The sequence below is a fragment of the Silene latifolia genome, chromosome X (genome assembly GCF_048544455.1).
Source record: "Silene latifolia isolate original U9 population chromosome X, ASM4854445v1, whole genome shotgun sequence".
Taxonomy (NCBI): Eukaryota; Viridiplantae; Streptophyta; class Magnoliopsida; order Caryophyllales; family Caryophyllaceae; genus Silene; species Silene latifolia.
In genome coordinates, this window is record NC_133537.1 from 292929885 (window position 1) to 292941988 (window position 12104).

Consider the following 12104-nt stretch of genomic DNA (forward strand, 5'->3'; position numbering starts at 1 on the left):
TGGGAACTCGGATCTTGAGCTTCCTTTTGGGCAACCGGCATGGTTTTGAGTCGGAATCTCGCATTTTGAAGAAATAATGAGGTAAAGGTGATGGGTTACTCAGTATTATGTCATTTTTATGTTTATATGTTATGTTTTGTTGTTATAAGCTAGTAATTGTGATTCTTATGAGATTATATGTGTAGTTGTTTAAGATGGATTTATACAAGGTTTTACTTGCTTAAATTGAGTAAAGATGGTATCTTTGGCTTTCTTATGAGATGGGTAATTAGATGTGGTTGTTGTTATATGTCACTAGTATCATTACTTGCTTAAAGTTTTAGTTTTGAGACGGTTCCATTTAGCTTGCTAAAGTTGCATTTTTGAGACTATTTTGGGTGACCCGTGTTGGCCTGGAACCCGTCGTATCTGACCGGTGAGACTTCCAATGCCACTGAAAATATGACAGATGCACCGGCGTCAAAAAATTAGGTGGTTTAGCCACTTGAATCACTCGATTCGGAGTCCGTATGAGTAAATGGCGCCCGTTTTACCGTTTCAAGTTCTATAAATATATATATCCTTTGTGTATGATGGTTGTTTATGCTTTTTATTAGTATCATGACAAAAGTTTTCCCTTGTTGACTCGTATATGCTTATGGGTGGTTCGAATTTTGGTTTGTTTACGTTTTGCCTCGTGTTCCGTATTAATTAATTCATTTGTTATCGGTTATTTATACTTTGTTCAAGTAACATGTAAATGAGAAATGAAACGTTTATTCATTACCGCTCATTATATTTTATAGATTGGGTTCACTATAATTTATATGGGAACTTTACATACTTCCTTCTTTTGAGCTTGTTATGTTTTAAATGTTGGACTTCACATGATTCCATGGTTGGACTTTGCATGATTAACTTGATGGATTTCCCGTGACTTCAAGTATTGGGTTTTTATGACTTGTTTGATGGGCTCATAAATGAGTCGCTTGAGTTGGTCACTGATGCGTGTCATTTATATGATGTTTTACACCTCATTTTACACGCATTTCAGAGCTCAATTGTGTAGTTTATGCTACTATTTTCCCCATTTCGTCTACTTTCGTATTTTTATGTAATATTGCAGATTTATGCGGAAATGGGTAGAAATCGAGCCGAATCCGTCCCCGAGTACCTTGCATTGCATTTGACGTGAAGTATTTGCTCTAGGAACGAGCTTGGTGCGCGTATCGAGGCCCGAAAGACAAATCCACGAGAATTTAGAAGTCAACTATCAGCCACTTCAGTCGATCGACCATTGCCCTTAGTCGATCGACCAGACCACGACTTCCAGGAGCCACTGTTCAGAGCTTACCAGTTGATCGATCGGCTTCAGTGGTCGATCGACCAAGCCGCTAATCTGCGTGAATTAATAGATCGAGGAATAGCAAGCCCATAGTAGTTAGGTTTTGGAAATAAGAACTACGTTGTATTCTATACTCCCTCCATACCACACCAATGGTAACATTGGAACTTTTCACACTTGTCGAGACACATTTTGCAACGTGAATATCTTTCGTTACACATTATTAAAAATTATAAAAATTTGATATTCTTATAGTATTCATGACGATAAATAAAAAAAGATCTCACATGACTATATTTTGTCCTATAGATTAAGAATAATATCGAAGATTCCCTACGATCATGAATAGTGCCAAGATTCTCAATGTTACCATTGGTGTGGTATGGAGGGAGTATAACGTAAGCTAGGTTTTGAGAACAAGGATCGAGTTTTTTATCAAGTTTTTAATCTAGTTTTATTATCAGAAATTCTTTAGGGTTCTTTAGTTTATAATCTTTTCCATTCAATAAAAGTTACTTTGGCATTCGGGTTCTCGGATCTTTATTCTCTGCAGTTCTGTTCGGTACTTTTCTGTTCTTATATTTAGTTTCATTGCTTTATTATCGTTCGTAGGATAGAATTGCTAGTTAGTATCCCAAAAGCCAATTATCGTTTATTGTTATTTGTTATTTAATTGTTTTAAGCATGAGTTCAGTAGTTTATTTCGTTAATATTATTGTTGTTTTTATCAATATCATGAGTAGCTAAATATCTTGTGCTAGGATGTAGGGGAACTGTAGATTAGGCGGCAGTAGAATAGTACGACCTGAGTCGCGCCACAGTCGATCGACCGCACACCCTGGTCGATCGACTGACCACGTGAGGTTTTGCTTCGTTTTAATTGCTTTAAATTCTATATTTGACGAATCGAGTGCACGCGACTAGTTGAATGCTTAGTAAATGACCGACCCATTAGATCGAAAGATAGGGAAGGTTGTTAGACTACCAATTAAAATGACTAAACTATGCTAAGATCGAAAGATAGGTAAAGTTTAGGTTATTAGTCACTTTTCAGGACGAGAGTCAGTACTAGTAATATTAGGGACCCGTAGCGAGATCGAAAGACGCTACTTGTTGAGAGTGGACCGAGAGGACCTCTTGTTTTCCCGCCTCATGTGTTTATTTCAGACCTACTTAGTATGCTGCTGCCGAAACTACAGTGAACCGACCATCTTAGTACCCTTTTTATATTTGATTTTTATACATTTCTTTAGTTTATCGCTCATTAGTTATAGACCAATTCAATCAAACCCCCACATCATTGTTACCTTGGACTGAATTTAGACAACTAATAATTATATCTGCCTCTCTGTGGTTCGACCCTGCTACCGTTATCTATAGTTGTAGTTAGGAATTTATAAATTTATTTTTGACACCTTACGACGGGTATCAAATTTTGGCGCCGTTGCCGGGGAGGCAATTGTTCTAATTTTTAGTTGTTTTATTTTAGTCTGTTTCTTAGTTTAAGGGACATTCGTTCCTTAAGCTATTCTCATATTCTTTTTGTAGTTTCTTCTTATGCGCAGGTCACAAAGTGGTGAATTACTACCGTTCAATCCCGAGATTGAGAAGACCTTGCGTGAGTTGAGACGATCATCTAGAGTATTGCCGACAGAGGAAGAGCTGAGTACTCTGTCTAGTTACTACGAGAACGAGCTGTTCGAGGAGGATCCACCTTCATCTCCCGTTTCCACTTCATCAGCTGAGACCGTCACATCTCCATATTTTCTAGAAATGGCTGAAGAAGCGAGTATAGCAAGTCACTCTGAGCCGACAGCTACAAATCTATATAAGGGGTTTGAATTACCGGGAGCTGATAGAAAATTCGAACCGAAGCCTTCTTATATCAACTTGGTTGAGAGAAACCAATTCGGGGGTGCTGCAAATGAAGATGCAGCCAAGCATATGGAGATATTTATCGATTATTGCTGCTCTATACCCCCGCCGACCGGTGTGACCCAGGACCAAGTAAAGGAGACAATGTTTATATTCTCACTCCGTGATGCTGCAAAGGAGTGGTACAGAGACCTGGACCGAGCTGCTAATGGGATCACCGACTGGAATTCTTTGGCCTTGGCATTTTACAAGAAATATTTCTCTGCCTCGAAGACAAATGCCATTAGAGCTCAGATCACGAGCTTTAAATAGGGGCCTGATGAGAACTTTCATGAGGCATGGGTCCGTTTCAAGAAGCTGGTGTGAACTATTCCGCACCATGGGTTCGAGAAGTAGAGCCTATGCAATCAGTTTTATAATGGGCTCTATGACGATCAGAGGGCTATCCTGGATGCGGCAGCTAGTGGCAGATTCCAGGAGAATATGGGAGAGACTAAGGGGTGGAAGATCATTGATGACTTGGCCACCCACAAAGCTGAGTATGGAAATTCCAAAGGAAATCAAAGGAGAGCTGCTGAATCTCCTTCTGTAGCTGCATTAGAGGCTCTCACGGCGAGGTTTGATAAGTACGAGTTGGGAGGAGCTTCAAAAGGAGGGATTTACCATGTAAATGCTGTTTCAGACGGTCCCTTCGTCTGTAAAAGATGTGGAGCTGAGGGACATGTTTCAGACAATTGTCCTAGTCCCTTTGAGTCTTGTGCTGCCTTTCAACATTATAGGCAGACAAACACTTATTATGAGCCGAATGTCCATCCAAACCTGAGGTGAGAGCAGCCAAAATGTCTTGAATCCGACTCAACCTCCACAGCAGCAGCAGCAGCAAAATTATGTGCCCCCTCATAAGCAACAACAGTACCAAAAGCCTCCATATGTCCCACAAAGAAGAAAAGCAGATCCCAAAATTCCGATCTTCTTGAGTCAAGAATTTGTTCTTTGAAAGAATCCCAAGCTAGAGAGGCCGGGATGAAGATGTTAGAGAGCCAAATTGCCCAATTGGCTAGCAAGAATACAACTCGAGCTCCGGGACATTTACCGACTCAAACTGATCAAAAGGAGACCTTAAATGCAATCACCTTTAGGAGTGGGTCTACCCTTGATGGGCCTGCTATGGTTGGGAGGACATTGCTGAAAAAGATGAGGCGGAACCAAGTCAGAAGAAAGCTGGAACGAATAATAACAAGAAAAAGACGATCAGCAGGTATGTCAGTCGATTGACTGACATACCCAGTCGATCGACCGGTCCGCGACAAACAGTAGCTTCTGGTCCTATAGAAGTCAGTCGATCGACTGACCAACCCGGTCGATCAACTGACAGCGCTGCTGAAGGTGAATCTTTTCGTCCTCCAATGCCCGATAACTTGAGGGACCACTTGTTTCGGGGTACGACCGCCCCGAAAGTATTGAGGCAAGACCCAAATACTGATGGGTCAGTTCCGGTTCCGAAGTATGAACCGACGACGATTAATGGTTCACATTTGAGACGGTCTGAAGAAGGCTCAAGCTACAACAAGGAGGAGGTTGTGGACTTTCAGCCTAAGTCCACCGATGCCGGCATGAGAGATTTAGAGGAAAGGGCTAAGTTACTTCTTACAGCCCCCTATCCGGAGAGATTGGTGCCGACAAAGGAACAGGTATCATTTAACAAGTTTGAAAATGTTATTCGTAGCCTAAATGTACAAGTTCCTTTTCTTGAGTTAGTCAACTAAGTGCCTGCTTATATGAAATTCATGCAACAACTTTTATCTAAAAAGAAGTCACTTGAAACTGTGCATACTGTCGCACTCACTGAGGAGTCATTCTCTTATTTGACCCACACTGCACCACATAAGTTAGCAGACCCAGGTAGCTTCTCCGTTCCATGTAGTATTGGCACCTTTACTATTGAGAAGGCCTTGTGTGACCTAGGAGCTAGCATTAGCGTTATGCCTTTGAGTCTTGCTAGAAAGCTGAAATTGACTAGGTTTGCAGTTACCAACATGACAGTACAGATGGCTGACCGATCTGCGGTCCAGCCAATAGGAGTCTTAGAGGACATTCCTGTGCAAATAGGAAAGTTTTTCTTCCCTATTGACTTCGTTGTACTAGATATGCCCGAGGATGCCCACATTCCTATTATATTGGGTAGACCATTTCTGCACACTGCTGGTGCAGTTATAGATGTTGGTTCAGGAACTTTGACCTTTAAAGTAGGAAAACATTCTATTGTCTTTGCCCAGACTGCTAAGAAGAAAGACCTCATGTGGCCAATAACTTGTAATACGGTTTCTGAAAAGAAATTCTATTTTGTGCTTCCTGATATGCCTGTCTCTACACCTATTCCTGTTATAACACCTCCGCCCCCAGACTGGGAGCAAATTGGAGGACGATTTTTCTGTTTAGACATTGCAGGAGCTGGTTTGGGGAAGAAAGAGCCGCATATTGCTCCAGCTATGACGGAGCCAATCGTTTCAAGAGGTGGTTTAGGATGTCTTAGCTATGGCACTGATGAGGAGCTTGAAGACGAGCCAGTCAAAGTGAGGGAGTCCGATTTGGATTCTGATGAGTCAGAAGAGGTCATTGCTTGGGAGGATGAAGAAGCCGTTGATCCATTGAGTCCTGCAGATGTTGGAGCTGAGAAGAGTGCAGCTGAGAAGATGAGCATTGTTGAGGCTACCTCTAGTAGCCAGAAGCCGACCAAGTGGGCCATCCCGTGGCCGTTCTTGATCAACTATTAGTTGATCGAATGCTCTCTCAAAAACATTGTTTTTATCGCTTTTTGTTAGACTTTCTATTTTTATTGCTTATGTGTGCGCGAGACTTCGCTCTTTTAAGTTTGCTTAGGATTTTATACACTTTAGACTATTGCTTTGGGTTTTGCGCAATTTTGGGCGCGTTATTATGTGCTTTTACAGGTATATAGACCATATTAGCTCAAGTTAGTGAGCTAATTCGAAGAAATCAGAAGTTGCAGCAGCTATTCCAGTCGATCGACTGGTCTGTATGGTCGATCGACTGGCTGCACAGTTCCAGGAGCTTCTGTTCCTGACATCCTGGTCGATCGACTGGGTGAGGTGGTCGATCGACCGTTGCTCGCTGTTGTACCTGTTTTTGATCATTCCCCTGCTGTGTTTGATCGATTTGCGGAGTTCAGGGAGTCTTTTCTCCACTTTATTCTCCGCTTAATGTCTGTTTTCTTTTGTTTTATCATTTCCGCACATAATTTTACCGTCCCAATTTTGCTTTCTCGGATTACGCGTGGTATTGTTTGTCTTTTCAGGTACTTATTGGTAGCACTGCTAGCTACTGAAACCTCCTAGCTCACGCTGGTTTGGGGAGGTTTCCTTTTGCTGCGCTTAAAGTCCTTATTTCGCGTCTTATTTATTTAACGCAAATTCCCATTTCCCTTCTTACTTCATTACATGATTTTGCACAATGGGGACATTGTGTGATTTGGTTTGGGGAAGGGTTTTGCGTTGCATTTCATTTGCTTGCATTCACGTTTATATTTTGTCTTGCATTGTTGTTTATTTTCTCTTATATATACAAAGTACCAAAAAAAAAAAATTCAAAAAATTCAAAAAATGCACGTTTATTTTAGCATATAGGTCGAGTCGGAACGGTAGTATTTCAATGATGACATTGCATTTGCATCTGTTTTGCCTAAGCCTTGCTAATTGACATGTTATTAGTAGAATCGTATATGCATATCTACGAGTTTTCGTTAAATTATTTGCTGAGCTTGAGACTTGACTTTGATTTTTGGTAAACTACATCATATTCTGAGACTTAGAGCCTTATAACTGGTGTCATCTATGACCAGTTTATCTAGATTGTGAGTAGTTACTCCTTATGAGACATGTTACATAAATGTGCATAAATATGAACTTAATCTGCTTAATACCTGTATGCATTCGGTTTGTGGTTTGTTGACACATGTGGTAGAGGTTTTCCTTTATTTATTTTACCCATAAGCTCCACACTGCCAAAAACAGCCTTTTGTCCCATTACTACATCCTACATTTAGCCTGCCCTTGTCAAGCTAGTAGTTTACGTTCTTGGGGTTGTTATTTCGTTTTTGGTGGCATATGCTCATTTTGAGATGAAGTTGGGAAGAATGAAAAAGAAATGAAGAAAAGAAATAGAAAAGAAAAAAAAAGAAAGAGAAAAATGATTCGAAAAAGAAAAAAAAAAAACGAGTACTGTACTGTAGATGCGGTCGATCGACTGGCATCATTGGTCGATCGACTGGAGTCCGAAAAAAAGAAAAAAAAATCAATTCGCACGATTTAAAGTCTTTATTATATGGCGATTTTTGCTCCCATGTTGCATTTATATCTTATGGGGAGTTGATTGATTAATTATTATGGAGATTGCGAGATTTGTGCTTCTAATTAGCACCGGTTTTATTGTTGATTATGAGTAATGAAGTGGATGTTGTCATATGATTTTGTTTGGGTACTAGCTTGGCCGCCTATACCTCCACGCTCCCATAATTATCTTTGCCTCTTCTTTCCCATTACCTCACATATCCATATATATACCTCGGCATGTGTCATGGTCATTTGTTTGGTTGGAATGCATATGTACGGTTGTAGAGATTATTTTCATATTAGGTTGCAGGCATGTTCTTATAGGTCGTAGTTAGGTGAGTGTCATTACAAAATGAATTCTTTCTATCTTATACATTATTCACCTTGTGCTTATTTGAGTGATTTGAGCGACCCGCGAGAGTCCAATTTGATAAGTCTCTATAGTTGACGGCTCAGCAGTTTTTAACGACTCCATAACTCGTTTGCATGATTCTCATCACTAATTGATTGTTAGTTAATGCATTAAATTGGTTTAAGCTAATCGGTTTGCATTTCGCTCTGAGATTGAACTCGTTCCAATTAGGTTTTTAGGATCGAGTCTAGTTCTTGCTTGGGGACAAGCAAGGGTTTGGTTTGGGGAAGTTTGATGCGTGTCATTTATATGATGTTTTACACCTCATTTTACACGCATTTCAGAGCTCAACTGTGTAGTTTATGCTACTATTTGCCCAATTTCCTCTACTTTCGTATTTTTATGTAATATTGCAGATTTATGTGGAAATGGGTAGAAATCGAGCCGAATCCGTCTCCGAGTACCTTGCATTGCATTTGACGTGAAGTATTTACTCTAGGAACGAGCTTCGTGCGCGTATCGAGGCCCGAAAGACAAATCCACGAGAATTTAGAAGTCAACTATCAGCCACTTCAGTCGATCGACCATTGCCCTTAGTCGATCGACCAGACCACGACTTCCAGGAGCCACTGTTCAGAGCTTACCAGTCGATCGACCGGCTTCAGTGGTCGATCGACCAAGCCGCTAATCTGCGTGAATTAATAGATCGAGGAATAGCAAGCCCATAGTAATTAGGTTTTGGAAATAAGAACTACGTTGTATTCTATATAACGTAAGCTAGGTTTTGAGAACAAGGATCGAGTTTTTTATCAAGTTTTTAATCTAGTTTTATTATCAGAAATTATTTAGGGTTCTTTAGTTTATAATCTTTTCCATTCAATAAAAGTTACTTTGGCATTCGGGTTCTCGGATCTTTATTCTCTGCAGTTCTGTTCGGTACTTTTCTGTTCTTATATTTAGTTTCATTGCTTTATTATCGTTCGTAGGATAGAATTGCTAGTTAGTATCCCTTTTGGCCAATTATCGTTTATTGTTATTTGTTATTTAATTGTTTTAAGCATGAGTTCAGTAGTTTATTTCGTTAATATTATTGTTGTTTTTATCAATATCATGAGTAGCTAAATACCTTGTGCTAGGATGTAGGGGAACTGTAGATTAGGCGGCAGTAGAATAGTATGACCTGAGTCGCGCCACAGTCGATCGACCGCACACCCTGGTCGATCGACTGGCCACGTGAGGTTTTGCTTCGTTTTAATTGCTTTAAATTCTATATTTGACGAATCGAGTGCACGCGACTAGTTGAATGCTTAGTAAATGACCGACCCATTAGATCGAAAGATAGGGAAGGTTGTTAGACTACCAATTAAAATGACTAAACTATGCTAAGATCGAAAGATAGGTAAATTTTAGGTTATTAGTCACTTTTCAGGACGAGAGTCAGTACTAGTGATATTAGGGACCCGTAGCGAGATCGAAAGACGCTACTTGTTGAGAGTGGACCGAGAGGACCTCTTGTTTTCCCGCCTCATGTGTTTATTTCAAACCTACTTAGTATGCTGCTGCCGAAACTACAGTGAACCGACCATCTTAGTACCCTTTTTATATTTGATTTTTATACATTTCTTTAGTTTATCGCTCATTAGTTATAGACCAATTCAATCAAACCCCCACATTATTTTTACCTTGGACTGAATTTAGACAACTAATAATTACATCTGCCTCTCTGTAGTTCGACCCTGCTACCTCTATCTATAGTTGTAGTTAGGAATTTATAAATTTATTTTTGACACCTTACGACGGGTATCAGTCACATTTATCCTTTAGATTTCACATAACGTAAATTAGTCATTATCGCTTATTATATTGTATTTAACCGGCATGTTAAATTATAAAATGGAATATTTATTAACATAATGCAAGTATGAGATATTTATTATAAATAGTTAATTGTAGTGAGTCGTATTCTTAATAATGTCTAGTATTGTTCGGTTGTGTGAGTCTTGGTCCTATCTGACACTAGGGGTGAGCCATAGGCCCTCTAGTTACGATATGATCGTCGGGATTGATGTTCCCATCCGTACTTATGGTGAGATGCAAGCTATAAGTATGAATGTGACGTTAATAATCCCGTCTCTGAGTCTTGGTCCTATCGGATACTAGAGTTGAGCTATAAGCCCTCTAGTTGCGATATGATCATCGTCCTACCAGGAGGTTGGAGTCTAGGATGTAGTCTTGTGTGTGGTATCTCGGACATGCTTTCAAGGTAGCCTCTAAGTCGGATACTCCGTCTACACTTTGTGTTGGTCTTACACTTGTGTAGATACCTCATTTCTGCACCTCCCGCAAACCACCCGGTGATGATTGGGCCGCATGTTTGGTACGCGGAACGATTTGTGACAATTCGTAAGATTATCGTCAAGTGATTGCTCAAATATTAATGTCTACCTCTTAGTTGTCATCTACGTGCCGACAGGGTCGTTTTGACAGTAATTAGAGTACATTCGGAGTCCGGGCCTAAAACCGTCTCCATTTTCTGATAACCGTTAAATCCCGAGTCAGAATGTTCTGGAATGTTCCGGATATTTCTATTCCATATTTCATAAATTTTATCTTTTAGTAAACAATTTCCCGTAATATTCACATAAGATATTAAGGAAAACCGAATTATTTCCGTCCTACCATAACTCAAACACGGAAATCTTTCTTCCGCAGGAGGAAACCCCTTGGGAACAGACGCAGCAGTGTTGCGCCTCTTCCAAGAGACGCGATGGGCTGCTGCGCCTCTTCCCGTGCCCTTTCTCGCGTATTTCTCGTATCTTTTTCATATCTTTCCGAGATTCACTTCCAAAGAGTCTCCGAAACCCTAATTCCTTCACGTGATTAGTATAAATAGGAGCCTTCGCTCCTCATATTTCTCACGCGAGTGTCCGCCCTTTTCTTCTCCCTTTGCATTCTAGACTTTGTTCTTACTTTTTGGCGTCTACGTGCTTGAACTTTCGACCTCGTAAGCTCGGATCCTTCTGAGTACCGGCCTCCCCGTTTGCATGACCGACCAATTTGACCAACTACACATCAATCAACTTAATTAACTTAATCGTTTTCCTCTTACGAGGGCACTTTCTTTGCATTCGCGTCGAGCATCACTAATCGATATCTTAGTCCTTCTCGTTTCGTCAACATGTAAGTCTGAGGGTGTAATCTCTCTTTTATTTATTGTATTTATTTATTGTATCACAATTGTAAGGTTTATGTCGAAAATACCATTAAAACCGATTTCTAAAACCATGCTTTAAAACCTACTTTTACGGATTTCCAGTAGACAAACCGTCGAGAAAGGACGCAGCAACTGCTGCGCCTCTTCGAAGGAGCGCAGTTCCTGCTGCGCCTCTTCGTGAGGCTGCCGCAGTTCCTGCTTCCTTTCTTCTTCGTTCGTCCTCTGTTATTCGTCCCAAGTTCTTTCATTTGTTTTGTTTGTTTGTTAATTCTTCATCATGATAGCATAATTCACACGTATATTTTAATCATCATCTTTAATATGTTTTAATCATCATAAATTCGACTTAAATCCCAAATAATCTAATATTTGCGGGTTTTCGTCATTAAATTCAGTTCCGGGTTATAGAGATTCAATTCATCAATATTGGGTTTCTGGAATTCGTCTTTGATATAGTTTTCATCTGTTATTTGTCACATCTATCGCGCATTCGTCATTAATCCATCGTATTTAACCTAATTAATTGAATTAATTTGTTTCACTTGTTAATATTTTTCACTCCTGTAATTAATCCATCATAATTCCGTCTCATCCATGTTTATTGCTTTTATGACCCATTCGTGTGTTAAATAAACATGCTAATCACTTCCATCCGAGTAAATAATACCAATTGATCACTAAATCACCAATTAACATTAACGGCTTGAAATTACGGCTTCACAGCCAGAATTGAGCCAAGGAACAGACGCAGCGTCTGCTGCGCCTATTCCAAAGGACGCAGCTCTGCTGCGCCTGTTCCTGGCTGAGTTCTGTCCCTGAACTCCGTTTCTGCCTTGACTTAGTTTAATTAGTTTACCTATTAATTAACTATTAACCGTAATATCGCGCTAATTCCTGTTCGTTAATTTATTTGATTCTTTCTTTCTTTCTTTTATTCTTTTTCTCAAATTATCCGTTTTAAAGGTATTTTCGACATAAATCGCCTATTCC